Source organism: Solanum stenotomum, chromosome 6, assembly GCF_019186545.1.
Source record: "Solanum stenotomum isolate F172 chromosome 6, ASM1918654v1, whole genome shotgun sequence".
NCBI lineage: Eukaryota > Viridiplantae > Streptophyta > Magnoliopsida > Solanales > Solanaceae > Solanum > Solanum stenotomum.
The window spans coordinates 8,009,233-8,030,351 of NC_064287.1; the positions used below are offsets into that span (position 1 = coordinate 8,009,233).

General features: G+C 36.2%; 1 pseudogene; it reads right to left on the reverse strand.

The window, feature by feature from the left end:
• Positions 1-12,782: 12,782 nt before the first annotated feature.
• On the reverse strand, positions 12,783-18,133 carry LOC125869268 (uncharacterized; annotated as a pseudogene).
• Between the last annotated feature and the right edge of the window lie 2,986 nt (positions 18,134-21,119).

Here is a 21,119-nt window from a genome sequence, read left to right on the forward strand (position 1 = left end):
TGAATCACTAAACTAAATAATTAAAACTAATTTTCTCTTAATTCAGTAAAGTACACATGTTGGATAACAATCAAAGCCAAACAAATCATGCTTCAACAACAATTTAATTTATTGTGTTGTTTCGTATAAATCAACAAGTAATAAATACGTCTCCTGCAATATTGGTTTTTGAGGAAGAAGATTGTGACTAGGAAATAAGTAAGTCATAGGCTCTAATATCAATGAAAGAAAATAATCAATTGAGAACACATGATTCTCCTAGGATTCATTTTATTTGTTTTACTAGTTGACAATGTAATGACATGCTATCAAACACAAACTACATTAATCAATGAAATCAAAAACAATTAAATATTGTCAATCGAATAAATGTGTTAATGAAACCATGATCCTTCCATTTTTCTTCACTTAGAACAACTATTTGCATTAATTTTTCTACATTATCACATTTTTACAAATCTTGTCTATTAAGGGTTGAGAGCAACTAAAAATAACAGAAATAGTGAAGTAGAAAACAACAGAGAAGGAAAAATTAATATTGTCTAAAAACAACAAGCAAAACTTTTCATCGGGTCAGAATTGAAACTACCTTTTCCACCGTTCAAGTAGCACAACTTTTTGTTGCATTGTCCAGGAAAATAATTACCTTTTTATTCCTTTTATAATGAGTCAATATTAGTATTGTAATGAATCTCTAGGTCATTTTTGTGCTTATGTCATCTATTTATCATTTATAGCATTCTTATAGTGACCGCAAGTCATTATGACTTGTTGAGACTACCAGTTAGTCACCTAGATAGTCGTTTGTTTGGTTGTGAATTTCTATGTTCAAGAGCTCTTGAACCTTGAATAGTCATTCTCGATCAAAAGTTCAGAAAGATGACCTCAGAATCCGATTCTGACAATTCCATCAGCTCCACAAGGGTTATTTTAGGCTAGCAGCATGGTTAGCATGGCTAACAAGGCTTTCGGTGCGAGTTTGTACGATTAGGCATTTTACCTTTCAAGTTAAGGCCTAAAGTTTGACATTGGTCAACACTATTCGTAAACGTGCTTGGATGAGAACTCCATCAGTGTGGTTATCTCTAGAATATCGAATTTTCTCTTGAACGACCCTTTGGTAAATCTCGACGCTCGTGAGCTAATTTCGAGCCCCCTTGTGGATGTTGGCTTAAATGGAGTTTTGATGTAGGGCTACTTTTTGCCGATATGATCTCACATGAAATTGTTTACTGCTCCATTGAATCCAGAATATCAAATTTGGTAGGGTAGCATATCTCGTTTGCATATATGAGATTCTAAACGAATTTGGAATAACCCATCAAAGTTTTTCAAGTTGCCAAAACTAGCTGACATGGATCCGATAGTGCAAGCCAAATTTGGTCTTCGCTTTCTCGGGCCTTGGTCCATGTTTGCAGACACCATGAGAGTTGGTCACCACCTTCGCGAGGTCCAAGCCATATTTGCAAAGGGTTAGGCCCTTGGCCTACGCTTTTGCGGGCAACTGGCTTCTCTTGCCTTCACATTCAAAGTATTCTTGCCACATTTGCAAAGGGTAAACTTCTTGTGCTCTGCATTTGCAGCACCTCTAAGTTGCATTAGCAAAGAGAAAAACGGAAGGCACCTTTAAGTACCAATTTCCATCAGTGATTATGCTATCAATTTAACTCCATTTACAGTGATTTGAAGTCTTGTAATCATGAATTGTTGGGGATATGTGTGTGGATGGTCGGAAACTATTGTAATCTCTCCATTCGAGGTAAATTCAAGTTATTGTAGGCTGCCATACTTGTTTTTGTGCTCTAATTTTGAAGTGTTGTATGTTGGTTGTCTTGCTGCTTCGAGCCCTGAATTGTGTTCCATTTTGGAACACAAGTTCAAGGTAATATTTTAGACCTTTTGACAGAGTCAATTCTATAAATTCCAATTCGGGTCCCATGATTTCCATTTGATTCAAAACTTGGCCCATTTTCATTTATGTGTATTTGGTGTTGAAATGGTTGTATTGATGTTGTGATCCTATTTTCGATAGTGTGACAACATTCTGAGGCCGTTCGCAAGGAAAAGTTCTGACATTGTGATTTAGAGCACGCGAGATCGACCTAAAGGTAGACTACGACTTCCCTTCTGTTAGATTGAGGTTGAATGTGTGATTACATTTTGATTAGAGTGAATTGGGGGCGGGTACCTAGTTTTTCTTATTTACTTTTCTTGATACCATGTTTTAGGACTTCAGTAGCTCTATTTTAGGTGTATTACCATGCTAGTCGACGATTATGTGTTTAGTTCTATTTTTGTGTGTTGACTTGGATGTTGTTATTATTGTATAATTAAGCATGCTTGGCCTTAGTCTATGACTAGACTAGTTTTTGCCTTAGACAAGCGATATTTGAGGTCTTTAGGACTTATTTCTTCTCCGACGTCGTTTCAACGATTTAACTCCTTATAGACTGAAGTACCAGAGTTAAGTCTAATAGAATGAGCCTTAGTTTAGGTGTTGATTCAGTTTTACCAAGTTTTTATTCACTCTTCCTATTTCTACAGCCCCATTGCGATACCAGAGGTTTTATGCTTTGCTAAGTGACTCAGGATTAGAGTCGCACAGGTCGAGAGCCTTTTTATCAATTCCTTGAGTTAAACGTTGTTCCATTGTAGTTTGGGTTATAGATGATCATGATACTTCAATGTTCTTATTGGTGCCCACATGTTTACTCTTGCTAACTGGCCAGTGCCCTTGGGAGCTTACTAATTGTCTAGGCGATGGTCTTATTGGTACCCCCGGGTTTAGTCTTGCTAGCTAGGTCAGAGCCCTTTTGTTTTTATTGTTTGGCTGGGTGATGCTCTTATTGGTGCCCCCAGGTTACTCTTGCTAGTTGGGCTAGTGCCCCTGGGAGTTTATTGTCTGTCTAGGCGGCCCTAGGGTTTACTTTTGCTAGTTGGGCTGGTGCCCTTGGGAATTTATTGTCTTGATGGGCGGGCCCATTATTGGGTGCTTATGGTTTGAGGTTGTTACTTGGGCCCGATGTCCTGATTACGCTTAATAGATCTAGATTCACTTTACTTCGCTCTTGTAGTTTAGCTATTTTGTGTACATGTCAAGCTTATAGAGGTTCGTTCGGATTTTACTTAAACTTGCGCACGAGTGTACCTTTTGGGCTTATGGGTCCAATTAGGTTTAATTTAGTTGTATTTAGTCTTTATTTCTTGTACTTTTGTGTACTTTTCTTTAAATTCCACTTTGACCTTTATTGGTGTCTAGATTCTACCTTTTCATATTGTTTTACCATCCTTGCTCAATTAACCTATAATGCCTACTGGGTACTTTTTCTTTGGTACTTATACTACACTATGCATCTATTTAGTGCCAGCAACAACTTTTGGATCAAAGGTGAAAGTGAGCACTTCGTGACTTGGACTTGCCTTTATATTTAATGTTTTTGAAAATTTTCCATTCTTTTGGAAAAGAAAATATAGTATTTATCTATTTTTAAATATTTATATAGTTATACTTGCTAAAGTTGGTAATTCTAATTCACTTAAACCTCAAAAGAAATGGTCTCTTCACTAATTTTAGATTTCCGACACTAACTTCAGATTTCCTCTTCTATTTGTTAGTCTCTAACTAGTTATCAAACCCATAGGACAAAGATGTGTTAAATAACTACTAAAAATGAATTTTTGAGAGTCAAACTTACCTGCTGTCGGCGACCAGCGGAGCTGCGACGTTCTGCTGCTGCGGCTCTGGCGTGGAGTAGATCAAGGGGCGGGCGCTGGGGTCGATCGGGGGTGTGGCGCAGCTGAGAGAGGTGGTCAGATTTAGGAGTGAGAGAGGTAGGGTTTTGAGAGAAAAGGGAAAATAATTATCATTCCTTTTTTAAAAGAAGTGTTAATTTACCGACCACAGGATGTCGGTATCTTTTAAAATAATTATCTAATAAATACCGACATCATGAAATCGATATGATTTAAATAAAATAATAATTTATATATACTGGCCTCTTGAGGTCGGTGTTTATTAATTTATTTTAATATAAATTGACCCCCTTGAGGTCGATTTTATTAATTAAAATTACGTACATATATATTACCTCCTAATTATATAAATTTAATTTTATCGATCAACAAACGTTTATCAATATCAAATTTAATATATAAATCTTCTTGAATTGATCATCGGTATTTCTTTAATTGATAATGTATTTCATATCTAAACCATTAATATATAGGACTTGATTTGTTAAAATACTTGACGAGTATATATAATCTCCTACAATCAATATATTTCATACATTTTCAATCGATTATTATTTTACCTTTTGCGTACAACATCACGAGAAATCCATTTTAAATTCGGGCGTACAAACTTTAATAATTTGATATATATATAGTGTGTGTGTGAGTGAGAGATAGAGAGAGAGACAGAGAGAGAGAGTTGGTTTGTTATACTATTCGACGAGTATATAATCAACGTATTACATACTCCGATTAATTATCCTTTACAATACTTTACGATGTTCTATTGTCTATTTCATAAAACGAGATAAGACATTAAAGGTTATATGTACAAATAATTAAACAATTAATTATTGATATAACTTTAATTTGTTATGATATTTCAACGAGTATCATCTTGCATTTCATACTCGGATGGATTATAAGTTAGCTCTTCACCGCTTCATCATTACATGAGATATTAAGTTCATGATTGGATGACGAACTGATAGAATTTGTACTTAAATCTAGAAATATCTAATTGTATCTAAAATAATATCAACGTAATTTCATACTCTAAATATGGATTATTGATGTTTCTTTGTATATTCCACGAATTCTAATTATTATTTTTTTTATAAATGTATACAAAGTTGTTACACATTTCAAAACAATTAATTAAAGGCATAAAATGAAAATTTATTATTAGGCACAATAGCAAAATTATGATTAATAGAAATATTTTTAAAAAAAACTGAACTCCAGATGTCGACTTTATTAAAAGTAATTAGATTAAATAACATATACCAACATGATGATGTCGGTACATTAAATTTTAAGATAAATATAAAATAATCACGTTAAATTAAATATTACTGACAACATGAAGTCAGTATTTTATATTAATTTATTTTTTTAATTTACATAAAACCGTCATCCGGAGGACGATTTGTTTAAATTTAATTGAAAATATTAATTTATTAATTTTCTGCATTTTAAATTTAGATAAGATTATATTCTATTCTTAATTTGCTAATTATTACCAATCACTTTAGGTCAGCTGTGATAAAATTAATAGATAAAAATAAAGGTATTGACTTTTGGAAGTCACTATATAAATATTTTAATAAAAAATAATTTGATTACTTACTATTTCCTTTTACCGACTTTCGAAGGTCGGTATTATAATTTTTTTATTTCTTATTTTAGACAAAACCGTCCTCTAGAAGACGATTTAAATAAAATTTATTCAAATATTTCTTGATTTTGTTTTTTATAATTAATTGAGAAAAATAAAATATTGTTATTTATTTATTCATTTAATACCGACTTCAAGAGGTCGGTTTTTATTGTAATTCATTTTTTTCGGGAAAAAATCCAACATCTAGAGGTCGGTATTTGGTTTTCCCGCTCATTTTTGCATAAAACCCGACTCCTTGTAGTCGGTTCCCTAAATTTTATTTTATTTTTTATTCCTTTTAACAATACCGACCTCCGCAAGTTGGTAATTTTTAGGTCGATATTTACTGTTTTTTAGTAGTGTTCTTCTTCTTTATATTGTATAGCGAGTCTTTTCCATGTTTGAAACAAGCTTTGTTGTTTGACCAGATTTGGAACTTGTACTCTTTTGTTAGTACTACTATGTACTTGTGACTTATAGGTTCTAGGAGGGATCCTTTATGTATATAGTTTTGGCTTGTTCCGGTCTAATTATGTTCTATTGTTTAAATTCTTGCTTCCGCTTCTTTCTACCCTTTTACGCATCTATTCATCATTTATAGCATTCATATAGTGACCCCTAGTCATATATGACTTGTTGAGACTACCAGTTCGGTCACCTAGCTAGTCATTTGTTTGGTTTTTATGTGAATTTCTATGTTCAGGAGCTTTTGAACCTTGAACAGTCATTTTTTATCAAAAGTTCAGAAAGACGACATCGGAATCTAATTCTAATAATTCCATCATCCCTACAAGGGTAGTTTTAGGCTAGCACGGCTAACGAGGATTTCGATGCGAGTTTGTACGATTAGGCGTTTTAACTTTCAAGTTAAGGCTTAAAGTTTGACATTGGTCAATATTCTTCGTAAACGTGCCCGGATGAGAATTCCATTAGTGTGCTTAGCTCTAGAATATCAATTTTTTTCTTGAACAACCCTTTATGCGAATCTCGAGGCTCACGGGCTAATTGTGAGCCCCCTTGTGGATGTTGGCTTAAATAGAGTTTTGATGGGGGGCCACTTTTTGTCGATATGATCTCACATGAAAAATTTGACTGTTCCGTGAGTTTTTCAAGTTGCCAAAACTAGATGTTATGCATCCGCTGGTGCAAGCCAAATTTGGTCTTCGATTTCTCGGGCCTTAGGTCGTGTTTATGGAGACCATGAGAGGTGGTCACCGCCTTCGCGGGGTCCAGGCCACGTTTCTAAAGGGTTAGGCCTCTAACCTACGCTTTCGCGGGGACCTGACCACATTCGCGGGACTTTGGCTTCTGTTGCCTTCGCTTTCAAAGGATTCTTACCACATTTGCAAAGGGTAAACTTCTTGTTCTCTGCATTTGCGGGACCTCTAAGCTTCATTATCAAAGAGTAAAACACGAGGCAACTTTAAGTACAAGCTTGATGTCACACCCCTTTTTGCGCACGGCGGCGAAAGGGTTTTTCCATTTTAAGTGACGTTATTGATTAAGGGATCATTTTATTTTTCAGAGTCGCCACTTGGAATTGAGTTATGGTGTTCCAAGTCACCTTTTTGTTTAATCCCTAATCATAAGGAAATGACTCTTTATTTGGTCTGCAAATCAGAAATTCGGGTAAGGAATTCTATTGACCGAGGGGAAGGTATTAGGCATCCCTCGAATCCCGTGGTTTTAGCACGGTCACTTTTATTGACTTATGCTTATCTTGATATATTTTTTTGGATAATTTGTGTCTATATGTCATGGTTTGCTTATTTTTAATTGTTGAATTTTTATTAGTCTTAAACCGGATGCATAACTGTATTCTCGGTCTTGACATTTGGAGACCTAACTGTCTTCCCCTCTCGAGTTCATCACACCTCATAATCTCAATTTATACTTCTTGGTTTGAATTAACAAAATTAATTATCAAAATAATTTGGTCAAGGTGCGTAACCGCATCCTTTAATTTATTAAGTATCTCAAAAAGATGTGGAACCACATTCTTAATTGAGATGAAATTTAATTATTATTGCTCATATAATGTATAATAGAGCCTAATAAATACCTATGATTATAGTAAAATAGTCTAAAATAGATAGAGACATCAAAATATTATAGTGTTCAAAATTTTCCTATATTTCAATTACCCCCACTCGGCTATGTTGAATCTTATTATCTTGACGCAATTATGCTTCAGATATTAACAAAACAGAGCATGGTTAATTTATATATATACTTTTTACTATTCTAAATCTCAATAATAAATTTTGAATACGACAAACATATGAATTAAAATCACGCTTAAACTAATGATTAATGACACATGTTGACCTATTTTATTAACAATAAAGTAAAAAAGATCTTAAGATAAAACTTTTATTTTTTTGTAAGTTATTTAAACCAAATCTAATAATATAATTAATGAACCCATAAAAGGCCCTTTTTAGAGAAAAGATAAAAAATAAAAAAGAATTAAAAAAAATAAAAATTATACTAAATTTAAACTAATATTATCTACATGTCATATAGAATAACAGGAACACTTTGTTTTAGATGACTTTTGTACTTTTTTTTATTTTTTTTTAAATTTTTTGCACATCTTGTTTTATTAATTTTATATTATTATTTTTTTCATTCTACTTCTCTCTTCTTATTTTTTTATTTTTTGTTCTTTGTAAGTTTTTTTTGTTTTTTTTAACGTTCTGTATATTTTTTTTTACATTCTGTTTTTCTTCTTTGCTTTTTACTTTAATTTTTTGTTGTGCTATTATTTTGTTTTCTTTTTTTTCCTTTTGTTTCATTATTTTTTTTCGTTGTTCTTTTTTATATTTTTAAAAAAAAATTTGTTTGACATTCTGTACATTTATTTTCTTTTTCTTTTTAATCTATTTTAATTTAATTTGTGTTCGTAGCTTCTCCTTATCCTAACAAGTTTATTATTATTATTTTTTGTTAGAACCCTAAATATCAAGACAACACATATATTATAGCATAAAACACGACTTAATACTTTTCTAAATACTATCAAACAAAGAATTCATTCAACTTAGTAAGACACAAACATAAAAACTTTGATAATTAATTAAGGAAAAAGAGCGAGGAATGGACTCTTAAACATGTAAGAAATACTCACATGTCATATAGCATGTTCGAATATATTTCAGTACACAACATTAAAAATATTAACAGATTAAACACATACGAAATCTGAACAACTTCAATATATTGAAATTAATTCTTGCACAATAATGACATAAAATTATGCAAAAAATAAAATACAAATAAATGTTACCTCTTGTGAAAATTAGTTAACGAGAAGAAAGGACAAATAATCAGGAGCCACGAACTTGAAACCACGAAAATAGATTTCTAGATCTTCAATCACAATGTGAGAAAGTACAATATGTATTGCTTTTTTTTTTTAATGCCTATATCTCTGTGTGTACCTTTTATGTGTGTCCCCTTTTTTTGTAGTATGTGGGTGTATGTATATAGGTGTTAGGATAGGTGTAGGTGTGGGGTAGTGGGTTGTATTGTGTGGGGTGTGGAATGTGGAGAAAAACGTGAGGGAGTGGGAGTGTGGGGAAGTTGAGAGAAAGTGGGAGTATAACTTGATGATGGTTTTATTTTCTTTTCTTATTTATTTTTTAATTTTTGGAAGATAAGTCAAAAGCTTTTGTTCTCCTTTTCCCTTTTTGGTTTTGTATGTGTAGTATGTTTTGGATAGGAGTAGGAGTGGGGTAGGTTTGTTAGATTATTTAGGTTATTTTTTATTTTAATTTTAGTTTTACTCTACTTTTAAAAGAATAATAACTAACTACAAATAATAAATTATAATAACATATAAACTAATTATTTAAAATTAATAAAAATCTAAGAAAAAGTCAACTAGCTATATATATATAAAAAACAACTAAATAATACTAGCTTATTTATAAAAACTTAATTTCAAATATAGATTTTTTGTAATCTTCCATTTCTTTTTAAACAATTGACAATAAAACTTACCTTAAAAAGTGATTATATTTTGTTGTTTTCAAATCTTTTAAAATAAACTTAATAAAAATAAGAGAAAGTCAAAATGTTTAATTTATATTTACAAAAATATTTCAGCTCTAAAAATGGTGTAAAAATTTAAGTTCGATCAAAAATTACGTGTCTACAGTTTACCCCTCTTTGACTGAAAACACGAAGAGTTTTCAGACAAAGAAGTGGACAACGTGACAAGTTTTGAACGGACTCTTATTCTAAAAGAAAAATATTTGACCGAGTCCTAGTTTTGGACATCCGACATATTTCGGTTTATAAGGGAATCAGGTCACGTGTAGTTCAAGGAGATGAAATGATGAGTTGGATGTCAAGTGAGATCCCCTTGAGGCTCCAGTTCACGACTCCTATTGTTACATGAATATAAAAGACGAAAAATTTAATGGAAATACAAATACATGACCCTGTCTATGTAGCTTCTCTTGAACCTTGACTTGAGTCTTCGCGCTTGTTGAGTTATGAGATATTGATTTTCATCTCAAATGAGTTCAAAGGTAAACGTCTTTCTCCAGGTAGGTTCCTTTTACTGGTACTTGGTTATTGACTCTTTTTTTTTTTTTTTTTAGAATGAGTTGCTGCTTCTTCAATCGAAATTGATCTTGAAAATTACACTTTTTTTTCATCCAAGATCCTGAGCTGGAAATGTGGATTGACCCCATTCTATCACTAGATTCCTGAATTAAAACAAACAAAAAATAATAACACAAAATTTTGCCCCAGTTTAATATAAGAAAATTTTGTGAGAAAAATAAAAGATGGTTCTTAGCTTTAAATCGAGACTTTAAACGATTCGAGCTTTGTTGCGATGTACTCTTTAGAGGGCTTATGCGGGTTTACACCAACTCTATTCTTCATGATGAACCGGTTAAATAAAATTATGTTAGTCTAGTCCTATTATCCAGAAGGGCCCTTGCTATAATACGTCCCATTATTCAGGAGGGTCCTTGCTATACTACGTCCCATTATTCAGGAGTGTCCTTGCTACATTATGTCCCATTATTCAGGAGGGTCCTTGCTATACTACGTCCCATTGTTCAGGAGAATCCTTGCTATACTACGTCCCTTTGTTCAGGAGGGTCCTTGCTATACTACGTCCCATTATTTAAGAGGGTCCTTGCTACACTACGTCCCATTATTCAGGAGGGTCCTTGCTATACTACGTCCCATTGTTCAGGAGGGTCCTTGCTATTTACTACGTCCCATTATTCAGGAAGGTCCTTGCTATACTACGTCCCATTATTCAGGAGGGTCCTTGCTATATACTACATCCCATTGTTCAGGAGGGTCCTTGCTAAACTACGTCCCATTATTCAGGAGGGTCCTTGCTATACTACGCCCCATTATTCAGGAGGGTCCTTGCTATACTACATCCCATTGCTCAGGAGGGTCCTTGCTATACTACGTCCAATTGTTCAGGAGGGTCCTTGCTATACTACATGCCATTATTCAGGAGGATCCTTGCTATACTAGGTCCCATTGTTCAGGAGGGTCCTTGCTATACTACGTCCCATTGTTCAAGAGGGTCCTTGCTAGACTACGTCCCATTGTTCAGGAGGGTCCTTGCTATACTACATCCCATTATTCAGGAGTGTCCTTGCTATACTACGTCCCATTGTTCAGGAGGGTCCTTGCTACACTAAGTCTCATTGTTCNATACTACGTCCCATTGTTCAGGAGGGTCCTTGCTACACTAAGTCTCATTGTTCAGGAGGGTCCTTGCTACACCAAACCCCATTATTCAAGAGGGTCCTTTCTACACTATGTTCCATAGACTAATAAGACAAACAGACACTTACCCAATAAGGACTATAATTCTTGTGCAATGTTGCCATTTAGCTCTTCGTAGACTAAATTGAACATCTAGGTTTTTGGATCTTTGATCTTGAAATAACTTGTGTCCCTGCTTAAACAAAGAAAATTTGTGAGTTTAAAAACGTGGTGGTTGGTTTGTGGTTTTGCCTTTTGACGAGGATTGCTAGCACTTGTCATGTTTTACTTATTCCCAACCGGACAATGCTCGTTATTGATTGAATGTATGCACCCAAATTTGCTTTCTTCGAGCGACTTAAATCCCATATCCGCCTTCATTTCACGATACTCCTTCTTTAGCTTTCATTAAATTGTGGACTTTTCTAAATCCAGAACTTATCAATAGATGACAACTCATTGGCATGATGCTTTGCCTTGTACAATCCAGAAAGTTGGTAGACAGTCTTGAAATCCTTTCTCGGTTGTTTGACACAAACTCAACTCAAGGACATGTGAAACCAAGTGATGAAAAGGGGAAGAAAAATATACACTACACAAGAATAAAAGAAAATGACTCGATGAAAAATCTCTTTTAGAGAGAGTAAGAAAGAAAAATTTATCTGAGTGTGGTAGCCGACTCTACTGATCATGACATGCAATTTGAATTGATACCCGATTTGTCCATCCAATCTATTCCTCAACCATTATTGATCATCTAATCTTGATGTGGAGCCCCAACGATTTGACGAAGTCATAAATAACGTCAAACTCTTATTCGCCTTGGGATGTCCACGAGAGTTTTTGCCACTAAAACTCATTCACTTTGAATCCTTCAACTTACATTCGCCTCATGGTGCCCGTTAGGGTTTTCACCAGTAAAACTCTCTCATTTTTATTTCTCTCAACTCACATTCGCTTTATGATGCCCAGTTAGGGTTTTCACCAATAAGACTCTATCTTTTCTTTTCTTTTTTTCACAGCTCACTTTCGCCTTATGATGCCGAGTTAGGGTTTTCACCAATAAGACTCTTTCATTTTTGTTTCTCTCAACTCACATTCACCTTATGATGCCCAGTTAGTGTTTTCACCAATAAGACTCTCTCATGGTTTCATCATTTGTACCCTTAACATACTTACACTTGACATTTCAAAGGTTGATCCAAATGTCTTTCTTTGATTGAAACACAACTTTTATACAAGGTTAGAAAGAAATGACAAGATGAAGGCTCAAATACGACTTTAAATGATGGGATTGACTTTAGCTTTGGGATAGGAAAAAAAAATGACTTTTGCCCCAGTTTTTTACAAATATGGAATTTTGAATTTTTTATTTGGTTAGAACGAACCCTATACTAGGGTTGCCTACGTATCTTATCGAAACAAGAATCAGGTCAAACGTAGTTCATGATGATTGATTTTCTTCTTTTTTTTTTAAATGAAGAGCCAAGGAAGCACAAGAAACAAGAAAGTAAATTAACTCTCAACAAGGGTGACAACATATGAATTAATACTTAGACACAAAACCAAGAATTTCTATTATATCAACCTTTGAAATGTCAAGTCCAAACATAAGGGTTTCTAATACCGAAAAATCACATCATATATAATATCTCTTCACAGCATCAGTGTTGATGACCATTTCTGTCATTTTGCCTTCTATATCTGCTAAGTAAAGAGCATTATTGGATAATACCTTCTTTACAATGAATGGTCCTTTCCAATTTGGAGAAAATTTGCCTTTGACTTCAGCCTGGTGTGGCAAATTACGTCCCAACACTAATTGACCCTCTTCGAAACGTCTGGGACGCACCTTTTTGTTGTATGCTCGTGCCATTCTTTTCTGGTACAATTGTCCATGGCATACTGATGTCATTCGCTTTTCATCAATCAAACTTAATTGCTCCAAGCATGTTTTGATCCACTCATCATCATCAATTTCAGCCTCTACAACAATCCGCAGGGATGGAATCTCAACCTCTGCAAGTATAACTGCCTCAGTCCCATATACCAGTGAATATGGGGTGGCACCCACTGACGTACGAACTGTAGTGCGATAACCCAACAAAGCAAAAGACAACTTTTCATGCCATTGTCTAGAACTTTGCACCATTTTACGAAGTATCTTTTTTATATTTTTGTTGGCAGCTTCTACAACCCCCTTTGCTTTTAGGTGATAAGGAGTCGAATTTTGATGTTCAATCTTAAATTGACGGCATACCTCTTGCATTAAGTGACTGTTGAGATTTGCAGCATTATCGGTAACAATTGCCTTTCGAATACCAAATCAACAGATGATGTTGAAATGAATGAAATCCACCACGACCTTCTTGGTCACTGACTTGAAAGTTACTACTTCCACCCACTTTGTAAAGTAATCAATGGCCACCAGGATGAACCTATGACCATTCGATGCTTTTGGTTCTATTGGTCCAATCATATCCATTCCCCATGCCACGAAAGGCCATGGAGCAGACATCGCATACAACTCGGATGAAGGATAATGTATCAAATCACCGTGTATTTGACATTCATGAAATTTACGAACAAACCGTATAGAATCCCGCTCCATGGTGAGCTAATAATAACCTGCTCGAAGTATCTTCTTTGCCAGAACATATCCATTCATGTGAGGTCCACAAACTCCTGAGTGTACTTCAATCATGATTGTTGAAGCCTCTTTAGCATTTACACATCTTAGAAGACCCAAATCAGGTGTTTTCTTGTACAATATGCCTCCGCTTAAGAAAAACCCGCTAGCTAGTCGTCGAATAGTCCTTTTTTGATTAATAGTGGCATTAGTAGGACATTCTCCAGATTGAAGATATATTTTAATATCATGGAACCAAGGTTTACCGTCAAATTCTTCATCCACCAAGTTGCAATAAGCATGCTGATCACGAATTTGTATGTACAAAGGGTCGATATAAGCTTCGTTAGGATGTTGCAGCATCGAAGATAAAGTTGCCAATGCATCAGCAATCTCATTATGAACTCTAGGAATGTGTCTAAACTTTATTGACACAAACTGTCGACAAAGATCTTGTAAACAATGTTGATATGGTTTGAGCTTTGGGTCACGAGTCTTCCATTCTCCTTGGATTTGATGGACCAGTAAGTCTGAGTCTCCTAGCACTAGCAACTCTTGGATGCCCATGTCAGCAGCTAACCTCAAACCCAAAATGCAAGCCTCATACTCTAACATATTATTGGTACAATAGAATCTAAGTTGGGCTGTTATAGGGAAATATTCCCCTGATTCAGACATAAGAACTGCTTCTATCCCAACTCCCTTCTTGTTAGCAGCACCGTCAAAGAACAACTTCCATCCTTGATCCTTATTATGAATAACTTCATCGATACATGATACCTCTTCGTCTGGAAAGTAGGTCTTAAGTGGTTCATATTCATCATCAATAGGGTTCTCTGCCAAATGATCTGCCAAGGCTTGAGCTTTCATTGCGGTCCGCATCACATAGATAATGTCAAACTCTGTGAGTAATATTTGCCATTTCGCAAGCCTGCCCATGGGCATGGGCTTTTGAAAAATGTATTTTAACGGATCCATACGAGAAATGAGATAAGTAGTACAAGATGAAAGATAGTGCTTCAACTTCTGTGCTACCCAAGTTAGGGCACAACACGTTCTTTCGAGAAGGGTGTACTTCGATTCATAAACGGTAAATTTCTTGCTGAGGTAATAAATGGCCTGCTCTTTCTTCCCAGTGCCATCATGCTGACCCAATACACATCCAAAAGAATTGTCCAGTACTGACATATATAGTATCAATGATCTGCCCGGTTCGGGAGGAACCAACACAGGGGGATTCGATAAGTAGTTCTTAATCGTTTCAAAAGCCTTTCGACATTCTTCGGTCCATTCAACTGTGGCATTCTCTTTTAACAACTTAAAAATGGGCTCGCAAGTTGTTGTGAGTTGAGCAATGAATCTACTGATGTAGTTTAACCTTCCTAGAAGGCTCATAACCTCAGTTTTATTCTTTGGAGGTGGCAGTTCCTGAATGACTTTTATTTTTGAAGGATCTAACTCGATACCTCGTCGACTGACTATAAACCCCAAAATTTTTCCTGACGGTACTCCAAATACACATTTTGCAGGATTAAGCTTGAGATTATACCTGCGAAGCCTTTCGAAGAATCTTCTTTAAGTCTTGCACATGATTTGACTATTTTTTTGATTTAATGATCACATCATCCACATAAACTTCGATTTCTTTATGCATCATATCATGAAACATGGTTGTCATTGCCCTCATATAAGTTGCTCCTGCATTTTTTAACCCAAATGGCATGACTCGATAACAATATGTACCCCATGGTGTGATAAAAGACGTTTTTTCTGCGTCTTCATCATCCATAATAATCTGATGATAACCCGCATAGCAATCCACAAAAGATGCAATCTCATGTTTAGCACAATTGTCCAACAAAATATGGATGTTGGGTAAAGGAAAGTCATCTTTTGGACTTGCTTTGTTTAAATCACGATAATCAACACACATTCGAACTTTGCCGTCTTTCTTAGGGACAGGTACGATGTTGGCTAACCAAGAAGGATATTGAGCGACTCGAATGACTTTGGCCTCAAGTTGCTTTGTGATTTCCTCTTTAATTATTACACTCATGACAGTTTTAAGCTTTCTCAACTTTTGCTTTACTGGAGGGAACTTAGGATCAATCGGCAACTTGTGAACCACCATGTCAGTGCTTAATCCAGGCATGTCATCATAAGATGACGCAAAAACATCCTTGTAATCAAGCAGAGCCTAGATTATATCCTCTTTTTGATGTCGAGCATGTACGCTTATCTTAGTCTCTTTACTATTTTCATGATCCCCTAAATTTATCGTCTCAGTTTCACTCATATTTGGGTTTGATTTATTCTCAAAATATTTGAAATCCCTGCTTACTTCTTCAAATACTTCGTCTTCATCATATTCGATTTCTTGACTTAATATTTCTAGATTAGGTCGAAGATTAGATTGGATTTTAAGATCCGGTGAAAAATTCTGCATGCATGTCATATCACTAGAATCGGCATAGAAAGAACTGTATAGAAGAAAACAAAATAAATATATTAGACTGAAATAAAAACACAATTACATCCTATTGAAAAGGAAAATAGAGAGTTTGAAATAAAACGACGAGACAAAATCCGAATTACAACCCTTGAATTAATCGGATGACAAAAAGAAAAACAAGACAGACTACCAAGACTCATTCTTAATGGGGAGAGGAGTGGCCTCCCAATTGTTCAGCTGGACATCAGGACCAATGAATTACACATCTCTATCGCTAGTGCCTTTTCCGAGTTCAATCATATCAGCCTCGACAAATAAATCTTGAAAATAGTTGATCAATTCTTCGTGAACCTCCAGTACTGGCTCTGGGAGTGGTGACTCAGAAGATTCTATTATGCGGGCTTTGAGGAAAGATTTGTATATGGGTGGTATAGGCTTGGTAAGTGACCATACATCTCTCTTCTGCTTCTTGGGCTTCATTTTGTCCTCGACTCTAGGCTTGTATCCTAAGCCAAAAGTACCAAGACTCTTTCGTGGACTCACCGGATAAGCTCTCTCTTGCAAGAAGATCCTCAAGCCTTTACCTGGTTCAAAATCATGCTTCAGCATTTTATTTACCATCATCACGGATGCCATGGGCAGTTGTGGTTTTGAAATGAGATTCCCCTCGAGGATATGCTCAACAACCACTACCTCAAAAGCTTGATAAACCAATGCCTCGTTATCATTATTCGCCTTGATAAAAGGGAGGGAAGAGTCTTTGTAGATTGACAGATCCCCCTCACCATGAACAATCACTTCTTGTCGATCGTATTCAAACTTAATCATTTGATGCAACGTAGAGGGGACTGCCCCAGCTCTATGCACCCATGATCTTCCCAACAATAGATTGTAGGATCCATTGATATTCAGCACTTGAAAATTCACGGTGAAATCGACAGGCCCTATTTTTAGTATGAGCTCTACCTCCCCAATGGCATCTGTTTTGGACCCATCAAAAGCCCTAACACATACGTTGTTGGGTCGTACCCTTTCAACATTAACATTCAATTTTTGTAGAGTTGACAAGGGACAATATTTGCCCCAGACCCTCCGTCAATTAGAACTCGAGTGACATATGAAAGCTCACACTTTACAGTGATATGGAGGCCTTGGTTATGTCCCGTACCTTCCACTGGTAGTTCATCATCTGAAAAGGTGATGCGCTTTACCTCAAAGATTCTCCCAACAATCTTCTCTAACTGACTCACTGTAACTTCATTAGGAACATGTTCTTAGTTCAGAATCTTCATTACAGCTTTACGATGTTCATCTGAATGTATTAACAATGACAACAAAGAGATTTGGGCTAGAGTTTTCCTTAACTGTTCCACAATGGAGTAGTCTGACAATTTCATCTTTCTTAAGAACTCCTCTGCCTCCCCTTCAGTGACTGGACTTTTAACTTGCATTTGGTCATTTTTATTCTTCCTTAATTCAGCTGGGCATAGCATCTTCCCGAACGAGTCATTCCTCCTATTTCATCTACTTCTTCATTGATTTCTTTCCCTTTGTATGTCACGACGGTTGACTCATAATTCCAAGGGACAACCTTGAGGTTAGTCATTAGAAGTTGGGACACTGGCCTAATGATCACAGGTGGAATATAGGCACCTTGAACGATCAAGATAGGCTTGTCTGGCCCTCTTGGAACAACCAATCTTGCCTCTCTCTGACTTGCCCAAACATCTTCAAGTGCTCCTTTCACAGTTAGGATGGGTGTGTTTGATGAGCTTAACTTTTTCGACGTTCTTTCTGCCTCTGAAGGCACCATTTTTGTCAAGTCAACAACATTCGCTGAATTTTCCATGCTAGTTCCAACCTTAAAGATTGGCTTGTATGGGACTGCAACTTCTTCGCAACCCTTCATCATTTCTAACATGTTTGTTTCAGTATGCTTGGGTAGTGAATTTTGATTGATGTTTGGTCCATTTGGGTTTTCAACGATAATTCAATGAGTATCGATCAAATCTTGAATCGCCTTTTTCAAGTACCAACACCTCTCTATGTTGTGCCCTGGGGCATCAGAACAATAAGCGCAATGTTGAGAATAATCTAGATTTCTTGGGGGAGGATTTGACATCTTTCTTTCAATAGGACTCAAAACATTCAACGTCCTTAATTTTTGAAACAAGCTAGCATATGATTCTCCAATAGGGGTGAATTCATCCTTAGCTCCATTTCCCTTCTTGTATTCTTTTCTAGGACGAAAAAGAAATCTAATAGTATTTTGGTGAATTTGTAGGGGTGGTGGACGATTTTGAGGAATTGGGGCACGCCATTGCGGATAAGAATGGGGGACAATTGTTGGCTGTGCGCTTAAAATGGGATATGGAGAGTATGGGATGGGATATTGTAGAGTTTGGGGAGGAAAATAGTGTTGCGGGGGATTATCTTGGACATAGGTCTGAGGAGCTGATACAACCGTAGCTACATCCTCCCTTCTCTTCTTCCCTCCAATATTTCCAGAACCATTTTGAAGCACTTGTGTTGTGGCTTTTAAGGCAGCTTGGCTTACAATCTTTCCATACTTTATGCCATTTTCCACCATTTCCCCAACCTTAATAACTTCAGCGAATGTTTTCCCGACGGCAAAAAGCAAGTAGTGAAAGTAATCAGGTTTTTACGCTTGGAGAAAAACGCCAATCATCTCCGACTCCTTCATTGATGGTTTAACCCTAGCAGCTTGCTCCCTCCATCTAACGGCATATTCACGAAAATTTTCCGTGGTCTTTTTCCTCATGTTGGCTAATGAGGAGCGGTCTGGCACAATGTCAATATTGTATTGGAATTGTTGCACAAAACATCGAGCCAAATCATCCCATGTATGCCAGTTGGCAATATCCTGATCTATGAACCATTCGAATGCAATTCATAAGCAACTCTTCTTTGCCCCCTGCACCCCTCAGTTGATTGCAATATCTCTTCAAATGAGCTATGGGGTCTCCGTGACCATCGTATTTCTCAAACTTTGGAGTTTTAAAACCAACAGGCAAATGGACGTGGGGAAACATGCACAAATCACTGAATGAGATGCCTTTGTGGCTTCCTAGTCCCTTCATATCTCTTATGCTCTGTTCCAAACTCTTTATTTTCTTAGCCAATTCTTCATGTTCCTCATTCTTAACCGCCTTTTCAACTTCAATAGGGGAACTATATTGATGGATGTGGGTATACGAGCTTGGAATTTTAATTGCCTCTTCAAGGGTATAACCATGATCATGAGGAACTTTGGACGAAGGATCATTGTTGGGCATCATTGTTGGCTGTGGAATGATAGTAGTCGGCGCAGTCGGCATAAAAAATGGATTACTCATCATAGGGGTACTCAAAGGGCGCACCGTAGAAGTTCCAGCGACGTTGGATATGTTAGCATAGGGGCCGAATCCAGGTGGATAAATGGGATCATTTGTCGACACTTGGATAGAGGGTGGCATGTTTGTATTTAGATAGTTGCGTATTGAAGAAGGCGGAGCTTGTCCACTCGTCCAAGCTTCATACATATCTGCCATTTGTTGTCTTAATGCCTTTACCTCTTCTGTTGATGTTGTTTCTTGTGAAGTCATCTGGTTTCGGACCTCATCATGGTCAGACTCGTTCCCGTCTTTATGGGCCATTTTCTTCTTCCCTTTCGACCTTGTATTGTAGGGATGTGATGCCAGCTTAACCACAAACCAATCACCTTTAAGCTAATATGTATTTCTCTCTCTCTCTCTGTCTCTCTGAATGAAGTAGCAAACATATTAGTGTTAAGGAATCGTTCATATTGCATCCACGTATATACTTCTAATATGGAAGACCTTATGATTCGTCCCGGCTTATCTAAGTGTTTTCTCCTATTTAGTTATTCTTGTTAAAAACGTTTGATCGAACCCATTGGGTTGCCTACGTATCATGTTAGTGCATGAATCAGATCTTTGCGTAGTTCGAGAATATACATTAACCCTTTCTTTTTTTTCCTTTTTTATAGTTGTTATAGTTATATACATATAGATACTACTATTTATATATATTTATTCATTTATACTAATGAAAAAATGAAACAAGACATAAACATAACTTAACATATCATTTCAATGTTTGGAACATAAGTAGGAAAACGATGAGAAAACCGCTAAACAAAAGTCAATATCTTAAACAGACACGACCTAAACAAAACGTAGAAAAGTAGGATGAAATAAAGCAGGACTTAAACTAAAGAAAACGACACTAAGGAAACAAATGTTTGTATCAACCCTCATATCCCAAAGACATAAATGTCATGCTTGCATCCCCATCTGCTTGCTCATGGAGATGGTGGTCTTACACGACCTCATACACTTTGATATATATCTTACACTGAATTCATAAGGTACTCAGCGAATTTCGGTACTTCAGCCAGAAATTGTTCATGGTTCATCTCTTGATAGTCTAAACCCATTTGGGCAGTACGATCAGCCAAACGACGGACTTTTGATCGAAGTGAATTGCAAGTCTGATTCCATCCTCGTATCTATTGATCACGGGAGGCCACCATTTCTCTAGTACGTCTTTCTTGAGTTGAGACTGACTCTATTTCCTCTCGAAGTCTTCCCCTTTCACGGATCCACTGAGCTCTCTCTTGATCAAAATCTGTCTGACTTTTCTGATCACATGTCCTCAATTGTTGTTGTAGAGATACCGCAAGTTCCGCAACTTGTGTTCCCCTAATTGTTGCCAGATCAACTTGTCCTCGGAGTAAGGTTTCTCTCTGAATTATCTTGGCTCTTTCCTCTTCGAACTCTGCTTGTTGTTGGGTTAGAGCGGCTCTAGCGAGCTCTAAATTTGCTCTTAACTCCTGATTTTCAGCAAGGTAATCACGCATAGCCAACTCGATT